A 17,694-nucleotide genomic window follows, 5' to 3' on the forward strand; every position below is an offset into this window, starting at 1 on the left:
TCAGATAAGCAGCATCCCCATCAGTGAAGAAACTCACATCCCATAATAGGAACAACAGGCCTAAAAATTAAATGTGTGTCTTTGGAGGTCCCATCTATGCGATATCTTCCTGGTACCAGAAAAGTCCCCAGGAAGATCGATCTTTGCACCCCTGAAAGCTTACCACCAAGGAAAATGACTAGGTCCATAGATTTCCTCCCTCAAACCAGCCTACCTCACACATAAATCACTAGCAACTCAGCCCTTAACTCACATTATCACAGTCACAAGAGTGGTTAGGGAGAAAAGCACTAACCAGGGGAACTAACACAGAGGCAATCCAGGCCAAGCTGGGCTGGTGGCAGATATCTGCTCCTTACGCTCGGGTGCATAATGCGACTCACCACAATGCCTTTTTCACAGACCCTTTTTAAAGTTTCTCCACAAAATCCAACAGCTCAAGTTAGCTCATGACGCTTCAAGGTAAACAATCGTCAAGAGAAAAACATGCAATATGTCTTACAATGTTGGATTCCTTACAAATAGGACAAGGAAATAACCATGTAGACAAAACCAGAGCATTTGAAAACATCTGCGTTCTACAAACATACCAGTGAATGCTATAAATAAGGTAATATGACATAAAACAAAATGAAAACTAGATGTGAGACTGTTCTCTTCAGTGTACAGACTTCATGGCAGTTGCTGCACGATCTAGCTACTTATATCTACAACTCTCTGTTCTGTTAATACAAAATGAGGCCCAAGTGTGTCAACTTGTTTCCCACAGAAACCAAAAAACCTACATGCATCTCTTTTCTCCGGTGCCCTTTCACCTTACCTGCTCCCAGTTCTCCACCAATGTCCTCCTCTTTCTCTAATTATTCTCCTCTTCATTGTGCTTGGCCTTGCACCCAAGCATGCAAGACAGAGAGTCCTAGAGGTCCGAGATTCTAGAGGGGCTGTTTGCAAGGGGGAGGAGATTACGGTAACTGCCACACTGTATATACTTCTGTGCAAAGAAAGAGGGACAGTGTTCAGAATGTCTCTCACATATAAAAAGAGCTGGATGGCAGGATACCTGTGTGGCCCAAGGAACTAGAGCTAGCAAATCATGGGCAAAACAATTGCAACCAAAGGCTGGAAGAGGAAAGGTCTGCAACCAGCTCTGTCTCCTGGCTCTCTGGTATTTGCTGCCAATGGGCAGAGTCTATTTCGTGAAGCATCAAGCACTGAAAAGAAGACTCCTGCTGCTGGAAGTTGACAGGAAGGAACATCCAATGCAAGATCAAGGCTTGTCCTAGAAGCAATGCCCATAATGGAAGAAAAAAAAAAAAAAAAAAGAAAGCGGAAGAGAAATGTTAAGTCGCAAGTCCAACCTGGCCCCCAGCCTAGCCCAGCCCAAGGAAGGTAGGAGTCAAGGAGAAGAAACTAAAAGAGAAGAGCCTTGGACCACAACATTCTCCACAGGGTACACTCAACAAACTTCACCCTGCTCTTTAACCAAGTTACAACTGTAATAGTTCAAACTACATGGCTCTTTCCTTCCTAAGGATACTAGTTAAATAAGATCTATATAGCTCTAAGTATATGATACATAAAATAGAATACTCTGTAGAATATAAGTAACTGTTAGTTAATTATATTAATGAACGTCTGTAAGAAATGTTGCAATGATTTCCCTAATGGAAGAGCCTGGGGGAGGTAAATCTGTCTTCTAGGATTTCCTCCCCAGAGCTCAGAAATTGAGGGGTTGTTTTAGCTCTCCTACGCTCTCTTCACCCAAGCCCGCCCTCCTGTTGGGGATCGGACCTCCCTATTGGCTAGCTCATACCTTTCAACTGCCTGCTTTGTGACATCACTCTCCTACCAAACCTACTACCACTTGGTAGAGGTCTTGGGGTTTCCGTGGAGCCGTTTGGACCAGTAACCAGTGACCTTTGTACTGGACACGTGCGCCGTTCAGCTGCAGCCACTCAGACATCCTCTAGTGTTGTCTCCTCATCCCTTGTACCTGCAGTTGATGTCTCCTCTTCTCTGACCATGTCAGGTAAGAAAAGAAACTTTGGAAAGTTTTGCGTTCGATTTCTTGTGCCCCTAAATTGAGGAGGAGATTCAAAATAGCGTGGAATAATGAGGGAAAGTATTGAACTACAAGTCTGGAGACCTAATTTCAGTTTTGACTTTGACGTTTACTGTCTGTGTGACTTTGGACAAATCACTGACTGCCTCACAAAGCCTGCTGCTTTCCTTATCTGTTACGTTAGGATACCACATTGGGTTGATCACTCTGATCCCCTTCTTTTCCAATATTGAGCCTTAAAGGGTACCCATGTAGAAAATGAAATCAGAGACTTCTCAAAAGAGTGTTTCAACAGAAACATAGAAAAGCCAGGTGACACAGAAAACTAGCGATATATACCAAGATGTTTCATCTCCAATGGTCTCCCTCCACTAGTATTTCGACTAGTTGAAAAGAGAGAATAGGGAGAGAGGATGGAGAGTACTGGGCTATATAGGGAGGCACAGAGTCAAACGTAAGCAAGTTTAGGATTGTTTTCATTAGCACAGGCCAACAGGAACCAAGAGATGGGAAAAAAATATAAGAATGAAGAGGGAAAGCATAGAGGAGCTCTCAAGAAAGAGGCAGTTTGCCATGGAATGTTGATGGGAGCCAAAGATTTTAAATTAAAGCAGAAACAGCACAGAGGGAAATCTGCTCAGAGCAGGGCAAAACAAAGCTGATGGTAGCAAATCCTTACATTAACAGACTAAGAAGGAAAGTAAGGCCAGAACAGGGGATCACCAGGAAGGGCAGCCTATCAGAAAAGTCATACTCCGTTTTCTTTCTTTTATTGCCTCTCTGAATACAGCTGGCACTTGACAGTTTGGAATAGAAACATTTTAGAAGTATGTTTTAGAAATGATGCTTCCTAGAAACCAGAAACCAAAGTGGTTATCTAGGGGGCTGCTTTTCAGTGTTCTATTCTTTCTAATTTTTAAACTAGGTAGACATTTGACCAATTAAACATTTTAAATGATATCTTCTACATTGAATCAGAAGGACTATTTCCTTTGTGTGATATGTAGCTTCTAAGGCAAGGTTGCTTTTCAATTTTTACAGTTATTTCCTTCCTAACACAGAGAGCACATTGATCAACAGCCATCGTTCGCTTGTAGATCTTAGCTACCGGAGAAGAAAAAGAAAAAGTCAAGCCCCCACATCTCTAATTCCCCATTTAGGGAATTCCCTGGCGGTCCAGCGCTTAGGACTCGGTGCTTTCACGGCCAGGGCCACGCGGCGCGGCAAAAGAAAAAAAGAAAACACAAACATCCACGTTTATCTAAAACAATGTTGTGGAGTCCTTTGGATTTTCTTACATTTGAAAATCTTTTTTAATTGGATTCTAGGGATGATGGTTTTTTGAGGTCTTGGGATGTCATCTTCTTGGATGTGGAAGATGATTCTAAGTTCTAGGATAAATACAAAAACCTTCTTGATACTTTTTAAGCTTCCTTTCTGCTTATTATATGAGTTATATTCATGGAAAGATATATTTCTCCTAGGCTTAATACCTGTTACTTGCTGGGTAAAAATATGAATGAGCACAATAATGAAACTCTTTTACACTTACTATTTTGCTGTCTGCTTTGTACCGGTTTTCATTGAAATACTTGTCTATATATGTTGTGGCTACCTATACATTCACATTTGTTGCATTCTGTTGCTTGTTGTGCATTTTTTACTGATTTATCGTCTCTGTCTGTATGCATTGGCTAGGAATTCATTCACCTCTATCACCTCCATCGTGTTTTTTGGTTAATAGTATTCACTAAAATAGAGTGGGCAAAATTCACTTTCATAATATTGCATGTATGGTACAGAATGTCATTTGTTAGTAAATTCATTAGGCTTTGATACTTGCCCACATACCCCAGTTTTCATTAATATCTATGGATTTCTTTTTCGTTACGTAACATGTTTTTCATGATTTTTCTTTGTCTTTCTAGAACTTATTGTATCTTCCTCCATATAAATCATACGCAATAGATCAGCTTATTCATCTATTAATTATTACTGCTATTATTATTGGTGGTGGTGTTATAACCACTTTATAGATGAGTAATCTGAAGTAATCAGATAACTTTTCTCTTTCCAAAAGCACTTAAGAAATCCACTTTCGGGTAATCATTTTGAGGTAGGATGAGAAACCAGGCTTGAAGAGGGCAAACATGACTCTTTCAGTTCACCAGTTGGACTGAGCTATACGTCAACTCTAGGTAATAGCGTGGGAACTGCACAAGCAAAGGGAGACACTGAAGATGACAATGGTAATGGCCGTACTGTTTTCTAATGGACAAAAAAAATGCTTATATTATAAGTTCTATTTCTCCTGCTTTCTGGCACTATCATGCTCAGAGTGGAGTCCTGGCAAGGAAGTCAGGATACTTAGGTTCTGAAACCTGGTAATGACACTAACATAATGAGAGAACCTGAACAAGTCAACCCGACCTCTCTGAGCCTCAGTTTCCTTACTCGTGAAATGAGACTGAAAAAAGAGAAAGTTCTCTAAGGGCCTCCTAGTTCTAAAATGCTTCCAGTCTAGGAAATAGCATAGAAGTCAATACGAGTGCAGGCTGAAGGGAAAGACAGGGCAGGGAGAAGGTTGCTTCCAGCCTAGAGAACAATGTCTGAACCATACCACTTGGCTCTTCTGCCCATCTGTGCCCAAGATGGGAGCACAGGCAGTTAATACAGAAGAGTGGAAAACTGCTCAGTCCTTACAGCCATCATTAACTGTCTGATTTTGGGTTTCTCAGGAAGGGTCGATAGTAGAGGTGTCCTGAGAGCAAGAACCTTAAGATAATGCTGTTCCTCAAACGTAGTGAGAATTTCTCAACCTCCCTGAGTTTTTCATGACCCTCTTGTTCTTACAGAAAATTTCCAAAATCCATCTCTACTTGGAACTCTAAATTCTCTGCAGCATTCTCTTCCTGTGGTGAGCAATGCAACTTCCCTAACACGAAGTGTCTGCAACTTCTCCAGAGTCTCTGCCCCTGCCGTCAGTTCGGCATCGGCTACCGGTACCTCTTTCCAGACACTCATGGGTAGTGCCTACCTTTACCAACATTCCAGCACGACTATGTTATCTGGAGTTACTGACCACAGCCAGATCTCCACTTCAGCTCCTTCCTATCCAGGTGTTCTTGAGTGGGACATCACAGGAAGCACTGAAAAGAATTCCTCTTCACTCGGAGACTTTACTCTGGCACTCACTGACCGGCACCCAGCTGCTTCCTCCATGTTTATGGCAGCCCAGTATGATAAAACTTCAGACGCCAATAACATGGTCCCTCTATATCCATCACTTTCTGCCAGGCTTGCTCAGGGAGCACCATCTCAGATTCCAAATCAGGGGCATAGCCGCCTGTCACTTCCCTACCAGGAAGGAAGCCAGGTATATTACTATAACCAAGGCACACTGGGGTCTTCACTGTATGGAGAACTTGGCTCCTGCCCGCAATCCTATGGCTCCGCGTCATACACAGGAAGTAGGGCCTCTGCGCAACCAGAAATGGGAATGGGACTGAAGGAGATTCAGCCCACAAATATCCGACCACCAGCTTCCACCTCTGCAATCTGCCACCCTGTGTCTGCTCAACGCATCACAGAAACAAGTTTTCAAGGTGAGTATACAAACGGCAGAGAAAGCTGAAGAATGAGGTCGGCATTCACAAATGGGGTCAAATCGACAGCTGGGAAGGGGTGTAGAGACAGGTAGAATTTAGATCCTGAGCCTTTAGTAACCACTACCTTCGCTCAGTGCCCTCTGTTTTTAGACTCTATGTAAGAACACCTAGGGCTTCCCTGGTGGCGCCGTGGTTAAGAATCCACCTGCCAATGCAATGCGGGGGACACGGGTTCGAGCCCTGGTCTGGGAAGATCCCACATGCCGTGGAGCAACTAAGCCCATGTGCCACAACGACTGAGCCTGCATTCTAGAGCCCGTGAGCCGCAACTACCGAAGCCCACGCGCCTAGAGCGCATGCTCCGCAACAAGAGAAGCCCGCACAGCGCAACCAAGAGTAGACCCCGCTAGCCGCAACTAGAGAAAGCCCGTGCACAGCAATGAAGACCCTGTGCAGCCAAAAAAATAAATACGTAGAATAAATAAGTTCAAACAATCAATCAATAAATAAACGTAAATTAAAAAAAAACAAAAAAACAAAAAAACAAAAAGAACACCTAATGCAGGTGGGAAGGTGGCAGGGACACTGTAAAGGTCATCTATGCTACATGTACAAGAACCCCGAGAGCACACCAATAGGTACCACATTTTTCACTGCTGTAGCCGAGCATTCCCCCTGTACTACCACACTGTAGCACTCCCTTCCCTCGTCTACTGCTACAGTCTCTTTGGAAGGTGTCTCAGAACTCTTGTTATGAGAGTGCCAGTTGAAGTGTCCTCACTTCCGTCATTTATACCAGGATTTAAGACCTTGTGGTCCGAGATCCTGTCCAGAGAGCAAGCAGGCTAAGACTCTGTCTTTGTTTCTGTATTTCATCAGAAAGGGCTCTACCCCCTCTCCTAGTTCATGGTGTGAAGTGTTCTTAGCCTCTCGGGAAAGTGGGGAGAATTGAAAGGACTCTATATGAGAATGCTAGGCTTTGTAAAACATTTCAGTTGTTTAAAAAGAAGACTCATTTTGTATTGGACTTACAACAGTCCTATGAGATACAAAGAGAGCCAAGGATCAGTGACATGAAATGATCACCAGTTAAGCATTACAACAGTCACCGCTTACCTCGTAGCATAGGGCACTGTCCATGATCCTTAAGAAGAGTTAGTAGAAATGCCTTGCCCATCTTGCCCCTGAACCCCTTGAAAGGTACATGACTGCTGTGTTGGTGTTTAGGGGGAGCATCTCATTTACCAGGGACTGACTTCTCCCTTGATCCCTTTGTAGTGATGGAGCCTTCCCTGGTGATGAAAAATTCCCTGGGATTGCAACCTCCAAGCCAGACGTTTTGTGTGACACAAACTCAAGAACTCCCCAAGTCCTGCAGTAGCAGAAACAGTCACATACTTGAGAGTAACCCACCATCTGAACTTGGGGACATTTCAGTGACAGCTCCAGTCCAGAGTGCCAGGCGTCTCCTGGCCCTGCCTCCAGCTCCAAGCCAGGGACAAACAGAGAGTAAGAACGTGGAGGATATCAAAACCAAGCTGTCAAAGCCTCTGGAGGCCTACCAGATCCCAATAGAAAACCAAGATCCTCCACTACTCCCTTTAGGAATCCCTGATATTCCCCAGCCGCTGGCCTGCACCGATCCCCTCAGCCAAGAGGAGCAGCCTGGTTCTGAAAATGCTGATCTGGGAGAGAACAGCCTGAGTCGTCAGGACCTAGGGACACTTGAAAATGGGACTGAACCTAGCAGTGGTCTTGCAGACATTACTACACTGGCGGAGGATATTCTCCTTCCCCAGCTCTTTAATTCTTGGAAAGATCTTGATCGATCCCAAGGTCCCAACGTGATCAAAGCTGAAGACACCAGAGCCATTAAGGTGAATCAGGTGCAGGAAAAGCCAAGTGTCGTAAAGGTTCCCTCTGATCAACCCAGGAAGAACAAACAGAAAGCCTCTGAGCCTATCGGTGGTGCTCCCAAGGCCAAAATCCAGCCAAAGGATCCAGAGTGCCTGTTAGGGGGAGAAGCGGTTATATGCACTGCTGCAGTCAGTGACAGGGCTCCTGCGAACACGGCCAAGCACTCTCAAGGCAAACCTCAGAAAGCTGCATCCGGAAAGATCAGCAAAACTGAGAGCCATGGGCAGGAAAAGACCAAAAGGACCAGAGGAAGAAACAAGGCTGAAGAGAACAAGCAGTCAGGGAACAAAGTCAAGGCAGAAGACAAGCCAGCAATCCCCAACACGAAGCGAAAGGAACACCAAACTGAGCTTCGCCAAGAGAGCTTTCAAAAGCCTCGAACCTCCCTTGGCGTGCGCATGCTGGAGTCTGTGAAGGTTCTTCATGCGCTGGGGAAGAAGAATGAGACGAAAACTGGGCTCTCTTCCTGTCGGCTCTTGGGAAATTCAAGCAACCCCAAAGACCCCCAGCCACCCCCAGCGATCCAGCCACGGCGGCATACCCCACGTGAGGGTAAGAGGCCTGAGAAAACGCAAGTCCAAGCCCAGAAACCAGACAGCAGTGCTGAAACAGAGTGTCCATCTCCATCCCAGTGTGAGCGGCCTCCTCCTGGGAAGGTCAAGTTGATACCTCTGCCTTTTTCTGCCTGGGACAAGCCTCAAGCTCGACCCGCTCCTCGGAGGCCACAGTCTCTGGCCTCACATCGGCCTGCTGTGGCTTACCGTGCCCAGCCTGGTTCTACTGACTCAGCTCAACCTGCTGCAGTCAATTCATCCCAGCCAGCTCCTGCCTCTTTGCCAGGTCCCGCCAAACCAGCTCAGCCAACTGTGGCCAACCCAACCCAACCGGCTTGGACCAACCATACCCAGCCTCGTGTCCCTCAGCCTGCTGCTCCTAGGCCTGCACCCTACAAAACTTCATCTGGCGCTTCTCTCCAGCGCGAGCCTGTTCCCCCTGCTGTGACTAAGCGCCAGTCCCCACCCAAGCTCCAAACCCAACTTCTACTCCAAGACTTCAGCAAGCAACGAGTTCCATGGAGGGAACCCAACGTGCCTGAGCCAGTCATGTCAAAGCCCATCGAACAAGAGCAGAGGCCAGAGCGAGAGGCCATGAAGAGGCGGGCTCAACAACAACGGGAGAATGCTGCCAGATACACCTCTTCGGGGAAGCTGCAATTTTTCACCCAGAGGGACAAAGAAATGGAAATTGCTGACTACTACGGATACGTCAGGTGACAGCTGCTAGGATTCTTGCTGCCACCTTGGCTACCAGCGGTTCTTCCATACATAGGTAAGATAGGTATAGAACCGAATAAGTAAATGGAATAGAATTAATAGATGAGTAATAAACCTTTCGAATTTTGAGATGCTGCTAACTGGGGCGTGAGAAAGGAAGGACTGAAAGTTGGATGGGAGAATGAAGGAAAGGGGTAAAAACTGAGGAAAGAGGAAGGAACTTGGCCCAGGGCTAGGAAGGCCAAAAGAGACGTATGGATTTAGGAAAGGAAGCAGGAGTGAGGATGAAATGGCAGAAGTAAAAAGCAGGGTCAGGGGTCTGGGTTGAAAGAACACAATTGGAGTAGAGTTGAAGGTGACAGGAGATGAGTCTAGGTTTACTAGGAGAAATAGAAACAAAGTCTCTCGGGGAGGTTGGCCTTAAGTCTCACAACCACCAGATAGGTATTTCAGAAAACAAGAGGTTCACGACACATCTCTGAAAGGTTTGAGTTGCCTTATTCAGGTGTGATTATAGTGGGGGAATAGGCAAATCTACCAGAGAAGTGGCTAGGGCTCAGAGTCCTCCTAGGGGCAGCTGACGACAGGGCCAGAGCCAAGGGAACTGCTGTATCAGGAGGCCCACGAACAAATCAGGGGCATAGCCGCCTGTCACTTCCCTACCAGGAAGGAAGCCAGGTATATTACTATAACCAAGGCACACTGGGGTCTTCACTGTATGGAGAACTTGGCTCCTGCCCGCAATCCTATGGCTCCGCGTCATACACAGGAAGTAGGGCCTCTGCGCAACCAGAAATGGGAATGGGACTGAAGGAGATTCAGCCCGCAAATATCCGACCACCAGCTTCCACCTCTGCAATCTGCCACCCTGTGTCTGCTCAATGCATCACAGAAACAAGTTTTCAAGGTGAGTATACAAACGGCAGAGAAAGTTGAAGAATGAGGTCGGCATTCACAAACGGGGTCAAATCGACAGCTGGGAAGGGGTGTAGAGACAGGTAGAATTTAGATCCTGAGCCTTTAATAACCACTACCTTCTCTCAGTGCTCTCTGTTTTTAGACTCTATGTAAGAACAGCTAGGGCTTCCCTGGTGGCGCCTGCCAATGCAGGGGACACGGCTTCGAGCCCCGGTCTGCGAAGATCCCACATGCCGTGCAGCAACTAAGCGCATGTGCCACAACGACTGAGCCTGCATTCCAGAGCCCGTGAGCCGCAACTACCGAAGCCCACGCGCCTACAGCCCATGCTCCGCAACAAGAGAGGCCACCGCGATGAGAAGCCCGCACACCGCAACCAAGAGTAGACCCCGCTAGCCGCAACTAGAGAAAGCCCGTGCACACCAATGAGGACCCAGTGCAGCCAAAAAAATAAATACGTAGAATAAATAAGTTCAATCAATCAATCAATCAATAAACGTAAATTAAAAAAAAAAAAAAAACAAAAAAACAGAACACCTAATGCAGGTGGGAAGGTGGGAGGGACACTGTAAAGGTCATCTATGCTACATGTACAAGAACCCCGAGAGCACACCAATAGGTACCACATTTTTCACTGCTGTAGCCGAGCATTCCCCCTGTACTACCACACTGTAGCACTCCCTTCCCTCGTCTACTGCTACAGTCTCTTTGGAAGGTGTTTCAGAACTCTTGTTATGAGAGTGCCAGTTGAACTGTCCTCACTTCCGTCATTTATACCAGGATTTAAGACCTTGTGGTCCGAGATCCTGTCCAGAGAGCAAGCAGGCTAAGACTCTGTCTTTGTTTCTATATTTCATCAGAAAGGGCTCTACCCCCTCTCCTAGTTCATGGTGTGAAGTGTTCTTAGCCTCTCGGGAAAGTGGGGAGAATTCAAAGGACTCTCTATGAGAATGCTAGGCTTTGTAAAACATTTCAGTTTTTTAAAAAGAAGACTCATTTTGTATTGGACTTACAACAGTCCTATGAGATACAAAGAGAGCCAAGGATCAGTGACATGAAATGATCACCAGTAAGAATTACAACAGTCACCGCTTACCTCGTAGCATAGGGCACTGTCCATGATCCTTAAGAAGAGTTAGTAGAAATGCCTTGCCCATCTTGCCCCTGAACCCCTTGAAAGGTACACGACTGCTGTGTTGGTGTTTAGGGGGAGCATCTCACTTACCCGGGACTGACTTCAACCTTGATTCCTCTGTAGTGATGGAGACTTCCCCGCTGATGAAAAATTCCCTGGGATTGCAACCTCCAAGCCAGACCGCTTTCCTATGGAATGACAGAGAACTTCAGAGAACTTGTCAAGATGAAACACCAGTCAGTCTGCGGGAGAAAGGGAAGAAGAGAACGATGGAAATCGTTTCTGGGAAACTATTTTTACATTATGTTTTGTTTGTTCCTGGTAAATAAACTGAAATCTTCTTAACATTCAAACAAAATCTAAACCACTAAATTCAACAACACAGGAGTATAACTTTTGAAAAAAATTTCTTTGGCTGCGCAGCATGTGGGATCTTAGCTCCCCAACCAGGGATTGAACCCACGCCTGCTGCATTGGAAGCGCAGAGTCTTCACCACTGGACCACCAGGGAAGTCCCAGGAATAGAACTTTTAAAGGAGAAGGTGTAAACCCCTGGGTTATATGAACTGGAGATTTTTAGTAAGAAGTCAATAGATCTTTTGTTAGGCACATTTTATGTTAGGCTGTCTCCCTGCACAGGACGCAGGCGCCTTGAAAATGGAAATCACATCCCTCTATAGTACGTCCCTCTTCTTTCTGCTTTGCAGTTTGCTGCTCCACTTGTTCAACCCCACCTAGTAATAACCTATACTTCCCTTGTTCCTGTTTTCCCATCTGGAAAACAGACAAAAGGCAACCAAACAACGCAAAGGTCTCAACAAATAAGGGATACCCAAAACCAGAGATGGCCAGAACTTCTGTATCCCTCATGAAACCTAGCCCGGTGTTCAATACTTAGGTATCATTAATACATGCGTGTTGACTGAAACAGTTGAAACGCAATTCTTCCACTTCCCAGTTTAGCTTTAGTCCTCATACAAAACCTGATCATCAAATTCCTTAATGCTAGGAATCACAGTGAAAAATAATTTCTCAACTGACTTCTGTCAGATGAGTGAGAACTAAGGTTAATTCAGTGTATCTGAAGCATAGAAACTGAGGGCAAACGTGGCACAAGATGGGGCTAGAGAAGCAGAGAGGATTCTAGAGCACGCAGAGTCTTAAAGGCCACCAGTGTGTTTTCTATTCTCAAAACAATGTTTGTGAGCGATGTTTATGAGCAATGTTCCAACTTGCTTTGAAGCTTTCTTGTGTGAAGAATGGATTGGAGGGAAACAAGATATATGGACACTAGTTAGGACCTAATCGCAACAGACAGGCAAGTTCAGTATTAGGATGTTGAGGGAGAGCTGACAGATTCCAAAGAAATTCAGGAGATAAACTGAAGCGGGCTTCATGGGGTATGAGATGGAGGAAAGGAAGGTCTTAGGGAATTAAAGGGTTTACTGCACACATGAGCAGAGTCTCAAAATTAATCATTTGAACGTACAGAGGTGGATCTCCCAAATGACACCGGTTAGGAAGCAACGGTACGCCCTGTAGAATTCCTAGAGACAGCACAAATCAACTGTTTCGATGGAAAATTCGGCGGGACCCTTGATTTCCATGGGAATATAGAGAAAAGAGACACTGATCTGGCTTGCAGGTATTTAGGAAGTTGTTAGCCTGACATCACATACTAGTCTCATGTAAGTAGGCCGTCTGAAGTATGAAGCTTAGGGGAAAAACCCTGAAGAAAACTTAAAAGCTTAAGCCACACCTCTATACTACACCACCTTTCACAGTTTCTTCTCAGATAAGCAGCATCCCCATCAGTGAAGAAACTCACATCCCATAATAGGAACAACAGGCCTAAAAATTAAATGTGTGTCTTTGGAGGTCCCATCTATGCGATATCTTCCTGGTACCAGAAAAGTCCCCAGGAAGATCGATCTTTGCACCCCTGAAAGCTTACCACCAAGGAAAATGACTAGGTCCATAGATTTCCTCCCTCAAACCAGCCTACCTCACACATAAATCACTAGCAACTCAGCCCTTAACTCACATTATCACAGTCACAAGAGTGGTTAGGGAGAAAAGCACTAACCAGGGGAACTAACACAGAGGCAATCCAGGCCAAGCTGGGCTGGTGGCAGATATCTGCTCCTTACGCTCGGGTGCATAATGCGACTCACCACAATGCCTTTTTCACAGACCCTTTTTAAAGTTTCTCCACAAAATCCAACAGCTCAAGTTAGCTCATGACGCTTCAAGGTAAACAATCGTCAAGAGAAAAACATGCAATATGTCTTACAATGTTGGATTCCTTACAAATAGGACAAGGAAATAACCATGTAGACAAAACCAGAGCATTTGAAAACATCTGCGTTCTACAAACATACCAGTGAATGCTATAAATAAGGTAATATGACATAAAACAAAATGAAAACTAGATATGAGACTGTTCTCTTCAGTGTACAGACTTCATGGCAGTTGCTGCACGATCTAGCTACTTATATCTACAACTCTCTGTTCTGTTAATACAAAATGAGGCCCAAGTGTGTCAACTTGTTTCCCACAGAAACCAAAAAACCTACATGCATCTCTTTTCTCCGGTGCCCTTTCACCTTACCTGCTCCCAGTTCTCCACCAATGTCCTCCTCTTTCTCTAATTATTCTCCTCTTCATTGTGCTTGGCCTTGCACCCAAGCATGCAAGACAGAGAGTCCTAGAGGTCCGAGATTCTAGAGGGGCTGTTTGCAAGGGGGAGGAGATTACGGTAACTGCCACACTGTATATACTTCTGTGCAAAGAAAGAGGGACAGTGTTCAGAATGTCTCTCACATATAAAAAGAGCTGGATGGCAGGATACCTGTGTGGCCCAAGGAACTAGAGCTAGCAAATCATGGGCAAAACAATTGCAACCAAAGGCTGGAAGAGGAAAGGTCTGCAACCAGCTCTGTCTCCTAGCTCTCTGGTATTTGCTGCCAATGGGCAGAGTCTATTTCGTGAAGCATCAAGCACTGAAAAGAAGACTCCTGCTGCTGGAAGTTGACAGGAAGGAACATCCAATGCAAGATCAAGGCTTGTCCTAGAAGCAATGCCCATAATGGAAGAAAAAAAAAAAAAAGAAAGAAAGCGGAAGAGAAATGTTAAGTCGCAAGTCCAACCTGGCCCCCAGCCTAGCCCAGCCCAAGGAAGGTAGGAGTCAAGGAGAAGAAACTAAAAGAGAAGAGCCTTGGACCACAACATTCTCCACAGGGTACACTCAACAAACTTCACCCTGCTCTTTAACCAAGTTACAACTGTAATAGTTCAAACTAAATGGCTCTTTCCTTCCTAAGGATACTAGTTAAATAAGATCTATATAGCTCTAAGTATATGATACATAAAATAGAATACTCTGTAGAATATAAGTAACTGTTAGTTAATTATATTAATGAACGTCTGTAAGAAATGTTGCAATGATTTCCCTAATGGAAGAGCCTGGGGGAGGTAAATCTGTCTTCTAGGATTTCCTCCCCAGAGCTCAGAAATTGAGGGGTTGTTTTAGCTCTCCTACGCTCTCTTCACCCAAGCCCGCCCTCCTGTTGGGGATCGGACCTCCCTATTGGCTAGCTCATACCTTTCAACTGCCTGCTTTGTGACATCACTCTCCTACCAAACCTACTACCACTTGGTAGAGGTCTTGGGGTTTCCGTGGAGCCGTTTGGACCAGTAACCAGTGACCTTTGTACTGGACACGTGCGCCGTTCAGCTGCAGCCACTCAGACATCCTCTAGTGTTGTCTCCTCATCCCTTGTACCTGCAGTTGATGTCTCCTCTTCTCTGACCATGTCAGGTAAGAAAAGAAACTTTGGAAAGTTTTGCGTTCGATTTCTTTTGCCCCTAAATTGAGGAGGAGATTCAAAATAGCGTGGAATAATGAGGGAAAGTATTGAACTACAAGTCTGGAGACCTAATTTCAGTTTTGACTTTGACGTTTACTGTCTGTGTGACTTTGGACAAATCACTGACTGCCTCACAAAGCCTGCTGCTTTCCTTATCTGTTACGTTAGGATACCACATTGGGTTGATCACTCTGATCCCCTTCTTTTCCAATATTGAGCCTTAAAGGGTACCCATGTAGAAAATGAAATCAGAGACTTCTCAAAAGAGTGTTTCAACAGAAACATAGAAAAGCCAGGTGACACAGAAAACTAGCGATATATACCAAGATGTTTCATCTCCAATGGTCTCCCTCCACTAGTATTTCGACTAGTTGAAAAGAGAGAATAGGGAGAGAGGATGGAGAGTACTGGGCTATATAGGGAGGCACAGAGTCAAACGTAAGCAAGTTTAGGATTGTTTTCATTAGCACAGGCCAACAGGAACCAAGAGATGGGAAAAAAATATAAGAATGAAGAGGGAAAGCATAGAGGAGCTCTCAAGAAAGAGGCAGTTTGCCATGGAATGTTGATGGGAGCCAAAGATTTTAAATTAAAGCAGAAACAGCACAGAGGGAAATCTGCTCAGAGCAGGGCAAAACAAAGCTGATGGTAGCAAATCCTTACATTAACAGACTAAGAAGGAAAGTAAGGCCAGAACAGGGGATCACCAGGAAGGGCAGCCTATCAGAAAAGTCATACTCCGTTTTCTTTCTTTTATTGCCTCTCTGAATACAGCTGGCACTTGACAGTTTGGAATAGAAACATTTTAGAAGTATGTTTTAGAAATGATGCTTCCTAGAAACCAGAAACCAAAGTGGTTATCTAGGGGGCTGCTTTTCAGTGTTCTATTCTTTCTAATTTTTAAACTAGGTAGACATTTGACCAATTAAACATTTTAAATGATATCTTCTACATTGAATCAGAAGGACTATTTCCTTTGTGTGATATGTAGCTTCTAAGGCAAGGTTGCTTTTCAATTTTTACAGTTATTTCCTTCCTAACACAGAGAGCACATTGATCAACAGCCATCGTTCGCTTGTAGATCTTAGCTACCGGAGAAGAAAAAGAAAAAGTCAAGCCCCCACATCTCTAATTCCCCATTTAGGGAATTCCCTGGCGGTCCAGCGCTTAGGACTCGGTGCTTTCACGGCCAGGGCCACGCGGCGCGGCAAAAGAAAAAAAGAAAACACAAACATCCACGTTTATCTAAAACAATGTTGTGGAGTCCTTTGGATTTTCTTACATTTGAAAATCTTTTTTAATTGGATTCTAGGGATGATGGTTTTTTGAGGTCTTGGGATGTCATCTTCTTGGATGTGGAAGATGATTCTAAGTTCTAGGATAAATACAAAAACCTTCTTGATACTTTTTAAGCTTCCTTTCTGCTTATTATATGAGTTATATTCATGGAAAGATATATTTCTCCTAGGCTTAATACCTGTTACTTGCTGGGTAAAAATATGAATGAGCACAATAATGAAACTCTTTTACACTTACTATTTTGCTGTCTGCTTTGTACCGGTTTTCATTGAAATACTTGTCTATATATGTTGTGGCTACCTATACATTCACATTTGTTGCATTCTGTTGCTTGTTGTGCATTTTTTACTGATTTATCGTCTCTGTCTGTATGCATTGGCTAGGAATTCATTCACCTCTATCACCTCCATCGTGTTTTTTGGTTAATAGTATTCACTAAAATAGAGTGGGCAAAATTCACTTTCATAATATTGCATGTATGGTACAGAATGTCATTTGTTAGTAAATTCATTAGGCTTTGATACTTGCCCACATACCCCAGTTTTCATTAATATCTATGGATTTCTTTTTCGTTACGTAACATGTTTTTCATGATTTTTCTTTGTCTTTCTAGAACTTATTGTATCTTCCTCCATATAAATCATACGCAATAGATCAGCTTATTCATCTATTAATTATTACTGCTATTATTATTGGTGGTGGTGTTATAACCACTTTATAGATGAGTAATCTGAAGTAATCAGATAACTTTTCTCTTTCCAAAAGCACTTAAGAAATCCACTTTCGGGTAATCATTTTGAGGTAGGATGAGAAACCAGGCTTGAAGAGGGCAAAAATGACTCTTTCAGTTCACCAGTTGGACTGAGCTATACGTCAACTCTAGGTAATAGCGTGGGAACTGCACAAGCAAAGGGAGACACTGAAGATGACAATGGTAATGGCCGTACTGTTTTCTAATGGACAAAAAAAATGCTTATATTATAAGTTCTATTTCTCCTGCTTTCTGGCACTATCATGCTCAGAGTGGAGTCCTGGCAAGGAAGTCAGGATACTTAGGTTCTGAAACCTGGTAATGACACTAACATAATGAGAGAACCTGAACAAGTCAACCCGACCTCTCTGAGCCTCAGTTTCCTTACTCGTGAAATGAGACTGAAAAAAGAGAAAGTTCTCTAAGGGCCTCCTAGTTCTAAAATGCTTCCAGTCTAGGAAATAGCATAGAAGTCAATACGAGTGCAGGCTGAAGGGAAAGACAGGGCAGGGAGAAGGTTGCTTCCAGCCTAGAGAACAATGTCTGAACCATACCACTTGGCTCTTCTGCCCATCTGTGCCCAAGATGGGAGCACAGGCAGTTAATACAGAAGAGTGGAAAACTGCTCAGTCCTTACAGCCATCATTAACTGTCTGATTTTGGGTTTCTCAGGAAGGGTCGATAGTAGAGGTGTCCTGAGAGCAAGAACCTTAAGATAATGCTGTTCCTCAAACGTAGTGAGAATTTCTCAACCTCCCTGAGTTTTTCATGACCCTCTTGTTCTTACAGAAAATTTCCAAAATCCATCTCTACTTGGAACTCTAAATTCTCTGCAGCATTGTCTTCCTGTGGTGAGCAATG

General features: G+C 44.3%; 1 long non-coding RNA gene across 8 annotated transcripts in view; it reads right to left on the reverse strand.

Annotated features, from left to right (window-relative positions):
- The window catches only part of LOC309643390, a 2,123,356-nt gene that overhangs the window by 360,129 nt on the left and 1,745,533 nt on the right, over nucleotides 1-17,694 (reverse strand). The gene's annotated exons all lie outside the window — the stretch shown is intronic.

The sequence above is a fragment of the Balaenoptera physalus genome, assembly GCF_965194825.1.
Source record: "Balaenoptera physalus genome assembly, chromosome: 15".
NCBI classification, from domain to species: Eukaryota; Metazoa; Chordata; class Mammalia; order Artiodactyla; family Balaenopteridae; genus Balaenoptera; species Balaenoptera physalus.